We start from the raw sequence: 5,745 nt of genomic DNA on the forward strand, positions 1-5,745 counted from the left end.
GAGATGGAGTGAGGGTGGAGGTAGAATGTAGATTGAGAGAAGCGAGTAGATGCCTTGGTGGATTGAAGAGTGTGGTGAGGAATGGGCATTTGGGAATGGATGCTAAGAGGAGACTGTATGAAGGAGTGATTGTGCCAACAGCACTGTATGGGGCAGAAACATGGAACATAAGGGAGGAAGAGAGAAGGAGTTTGAATGTGTTTGAGATGAGGTGTCTGAGAAGTATGATGGGCGTTACTAGGCTAGATAGAGTGAGAAATGAGGAGGTGAGGAGGAGAGCGGGGGTGGAAAGGAAGTTGGGAGATAGGGTTGATGAAGGAGTATTGGGATAGTTTGGACACATGGAAAGAATGAGTGAAGAAAGACTAGTAGAAGAGGTGTGAAAGGCAGATGTGGAGGGAGTGAACGTGGGGGGGGCGTCCTAGGATGAGGTGGATGGATGGGGTGAAGGGGGCTTTGGGGAAGAGGGGACTGTCTGTTGAGGAAGGACGGGAGAGGACAGAAGACGGGGGTAAGTGGAGAATGGTTGTATATGAATGATGTTGTGATGCATGAGGTGGAATGGGCGGAGGGATGCGGGGTGAGGTAGTATGTGTGAGCAAAATTTAACGCAGCCCGAAGGGATTTCTCCCCATCTTCCCCTTTTATGCATGGGGGGACAGAGAGGGGGGTCACCGATTTAATGAAGCGGCCTTGCTGTGGATGTGGTGTGTCTTGCGACACTGCTTCTGACCCAGGGCAGTGGACAGGGTGCAGGGATGACCCGTCATCCAGGAGGTGCTAAGATAAGAGGGAGGGTGGAGGGGTGTGGAGTGTATTCAGGGATGGAATGAGTGGGAATGATTTTATGCCTTTTCCTTTTTGGCTACCTCCCTTGTAAGGGGGAAAAAGCCTTGGTATATGTATGTATGTATGTATGTATGTATGTATGTATGTATGATCTTGTTGACCTTCGAGGTTAGTTCCGGGATAGGGTTCTTCTGGATGGGCTGGAACATTGTCCTATCCTGTAGAATGGTGTCACTTCTCTCCAGGTATTCGGATGTAGGAATGAGAACGAATATCGATGCCTTGTCAACACGTCTTATGGTTACTTCTTGGATGTTTCGTAGTCGTTGGGCGGCTTCAAAATGTCTCCTCTGTAAAACAGAACTAGTAAAGGTTCCACGGTGCTTGCCGGCTTCAGCAATAACCTCAGGCTGCAAGCGTTGGCTAACATCTAGTGTACCATCCTTTGCGAGTTTGAGGATGCTTTCTATGAGGACCTCTATTTCAACTCTCTTTTGGTGTGGTCTAGGTTTGAAAAGGGCATGACAGTTTAGTTCCATGTCGAGGAGCTCTTTTTAATCAGAGTCGAGATCAATGTTAGTTAGGTTGACGTAGCTCTCCGAAGGCTGAGGTATTTTTATTTGTCCACCATTCATGGTGCTTAGTTTCCGTATCCCCTTCCTCTCTACTGCGTCTGTGTATGCAGAAAGGGAAGACTCCACCATGACATGTATATGTATTTATGTATTATTTAGGCGCAGATTCTCACGAATATAAACCGAGTCGAACACAATAGTAATTTCACAATTATTAATCTTCTTTCTGATTTTCTCAATTTTTCAGATCGTAGGTCATGCTTCGGACGGATGGGCAAAGACAAATCGTCCATAATCTTTATTTATTAGTTAAAGTTTCGACCACAGGGAGTGAACTTCAGAATGGTATGAATAAATTACAGCATTTCATAGATACATAATACCCAATTGACAATTAAAATCAGAAAACATAAGTTTAAATATTGGCAGCCAGGGAACTCGGAGACCTGTATCTCACGAAGCATCTCAAGGCTGGGACCTCACGTCGCGAGGATGGGAGAGTGGGAGATGGAGCAGGAGGGTGCATGAGTTCGTAAGCGCCAGGCATCGACGTAGTGCTTCCGTGACCTCATCCCCTCCTCTGTCTTCCCTCCCACTCTCTCGCGAATTGATGTCCCAGCCTGGAGACACTCCCTTAGATTTAGGTGTCCGAGTTACCTGGCCACCAATATCTAAATCTATATTCCTGCATATAATTGTCAATTGTGTATTACGGATCTGCGGAAGGTTGTATCTCTTTATACTCTTCTGTAGTCGAAACAGTAATTAAAAATGTAAGAGTATGGACGGCTTGTCTTTGCCCATAATCCCGAAGCAAAACCAACTGTCAGAGAAATTAAAGACATCAGAAAGAAGATGTATATATATATATATATATATATATATATATATATATATATATATATATATGTGTGTGTGTGTGTGTGTGTGTGTGTGTGTGTGTGTGTGTGTGTGTGTGTGTGTGTGTGTGTGTGTGTGTGTGTGTGTGTGTGTGTGTGTTTCTGTGTGTGTGTGTGTGTGTGTGTGTATGTGTGTGTGTGTGTGTGTGTGTGTGTGTGTGTGTGTGTGTGTGTGTGTGTGTGTGTGTGCGTGTGTGTGTGTGTGTGTGCGCGCGTGTGCATGTGTGTGTGTGTGTGTGTGTGTGTGTGTGTGTGTGTGTGTGTGTGTGTGTGTGTGTGTGTGTGTGTGTGTGTGTGTGTGTGTGTGTGTGTGTGTGTGTGTGTGTGTGTGTGTGTGTGTGTGTGTGTGTGTGTGTGTTGAGACATTGTGACAGGTTTAAGGCAGGAGGAAGAGAAAGACACGGGTCTAGGGCCGAGTTTATTCCTGACCGGTTTCGCTTACAGCTTCTTCAGAGGAATGTTGATCCTGGATGACGCTGACGGTATACATAGTAGTCCGACACCACAATCCCACCAACTGGGCAAGGGACGCGGGTCGGTGGACAGAGACCTGTAAATAATTTATTCATTCATTGAAAAAAAAAAAAAAAAAGATAAATAAGATAAAATGAGCTTCTTAAATCATGTATTCAAGATGAGTAAGAATGTAAAATTAATGAGAAAACTTACGTGAGTGTGGAATTTGGAACCTGCTGGACAAAAGATCATCGGACGTTTGACCACCGATCTATTACGGCGCCGTGTTTGTGTTACTCCTAACAGCTGCGTATTTCGCTATGTATCTTGACCATTTTATGTCCCTTACATTTTGGTTTATGTTCTCTACGGTAGCTATGTATAAGGCCTCAAATAATTTTCTCTGTCTCTTTGTTAGGCTTTTTCTTAATACTTCTGCCTCTTGCGAGCTGGGTAGGTGTTTTTCTTTTTCCGCGTGGCCCACCAGCGCATTTGAAAGAAAATAGGACACTTGGTAACACCAACAACGAAGGTAAGTAACAACCTAAGTGTAGTCTACAAGATCCCTTGTAGCAATTGTAAGAAGGCTTACTTTGGCGAAAGCCATAGAGGTCTCCAAAAAAGAATTAGGGAGCACAAGACGGATTTAAGAAACTATCGCCTCTCATATGCGCTGGCGGGACACGCGGACAAAGAAAAACATCTACCCAACTCTGATACAGCAGATGTAATGTCATAATTTATGTATCATATCACATGTCACATTGTATTACATAATACATATAATAGAACATACCATGCCATATTTTATATCACCTCATACCATGTATATGATATATTAAAGTCTAATAGGATATATATAATAATGCATCACTCCACATCATTTCACACAATATAGTATATATGTGTGTGTTTAATAACCTAGAATGGGTCACGTGGGATTTGTTGTATAAGTTGAGGCCAAGAAAACTATGCTACTAACTGAAAGAAACACATTTACAGATATCTTACCATGGCTCGTAGTCTTTTGTCAAATGGCTTGTCTCTTTTCAATGTCTCTGACTGATAACCAAGAGACCAAGCACAGAATGACGTCCATTGAAATTCATCTTTGCGTGGCACAGACTCTATGAGGCTCTCTTGATCTTCAAGCTGATGAAATTGACATTAAGATTACAAAGTCCTATCAAAAGAAGCAGACAGCAATAAGTGATCATTGCTACCATCCACTTGAATATTTACTTCCATCTACATATATGGTAGACATGGCAATCTACAACTGGAGAAGGACCTTCTTACCATACAGAACCAAGCTTCTCTTAACGATACCCGAAAGTGATGAATCTGATGAGGAAGAAGTGCACTAATATGTTCCTAACTTAATGTGTCCATTTAATGCTGAATATTGTTCTTTTTTAGAAGTAGCCAAGTAGTAAGATATCCTAGACGACCCAGTAGATTTTGTCGAAGGATGTGAGTGTCTCTGTGACAGAATCTCTCATGTTCTGTTTAAGAGTGCATATAACCCCACCAAGGAATCTGAACTCTGTACACCACAACGAGTCCTCAGTCCCTTTTAGTATATATTGTCATTACTATCCAGTCATCTGTTGACATTTGTTGATCTGTCTGTTGAAGAACCATCCTAAAGAAGACATGGCCGACCTCACTGCCGACGCCGCCACGGTTCTTCTTTCTTCTTGGCATAGCGGTTAGGTCATTAGGTCATCCGATGATGATTGAGGCATCATTAACTGCGCGATAGCTAAGCATGGTAGTCTCCGACGGAGCCTCTGAGTTTCAGGAAGTCTGCCTCACTATTGTCACGCACTGACTAAATGAATTCGAAGTTCTGACCCCCCGGCTCCTTGTTTCTCCAGATGTGGATGCCCAGGACCATTCAGCAACTCTTAACCACCTCGCTGATGACGAAAGGCAATTTTGTTCAAATAAGGATTGCTTCCGTGACAAAAGAAAGGTTTCTATTTATTTCCACTCCAGCTGAATAATATCTTAAAGCGTTAGCCAGAACCATATCTATGAGGGCAGTCGTTATCTTGCAAAGGCTACCCCTCCCACTATAATTCGGGGAAATCGGAACAAACGAAAAATACATATGTATATATATTTCGTTTGAGACAGAATGATATATATAAGCGTGAGTCTCGTTAAAGTGTTATGACCTCCAAATTAGAGGCAAGCAGCTTTTGTTCATATATATGAAGTCTCTACAAAGGATTACAAAGAATTTCAAAGGCGGAGTATGCCGACAGGAGACCTTTTGGTCCATAACTAAGTCGGATATGGAAAAGTTATAATAATGATGAATAAATAAAAACGAATAAATGAAAAGTATAATATCATAAATAATAATAAATAAAGTAAGTACATGCATAGGTGGATACCAAGCAACATATTCTCTCCTCTTCGCCAGCACAAAGCATATTCATCCAATCAACCTTTTGCTCCCCGTATCTCTTCTGGACCTGCTCTCTCTAATGATATAATCTATCTCAATCTTGGTCTACCTCTTGGTCTTCTCCGTTCTACCGACCCCAACTGGGTTCTTGGTGTTCTCTTTTCTCTCATTCTTGCAACGTGTTCAGAACACCTCGTCTGATTTCTATCGATTATATCTATATTTCTTGGTAGTTGGACGATTTCATTTATTCAAAATTATGCCGTTCCCTCCACCCATATACAGGCTATTCTTGTTTAAAACATTATTTTTAAGTACGATCATTTTGTTTTCGAATTTTCTGGTCTAAGTCCATGTTCTCGAGCCATATAAGGATTTCTGATAAAGGAGTTGTATACCCTGTGTGTGTTGGTTCTTGATATATTCAGTTTCTTTATTATATTTACTTGCTGATGTAATCCTACATATTACTTCTTTTCTATTTCTTGTCTCATGAAAATATTGTATCAACGTTAATGCCTTATTGATTCAGATTCACTTGGTTAAATTGAATATCAATACGTATTTTAAGCTGATTTTTTTCTTCTATATTTATATGTAGTCCAAC

The sequence above is a fragment of the Oratosquilla oratoria genome, chromosome 39 (assembly GCF_046742065.1).
Source record: "Oratosquilla oratoria isolate Oo_2021 chromosome 39, ASM4674206v1, whole genome shotgun sequence".
NCBI classification, from domain to species: Eukaryota; Metazoa; Arthropoda; class Malacostraca; order Stomatopoda; family Squillidae; genus Oratosquilla; species Oratosquilla oratoria.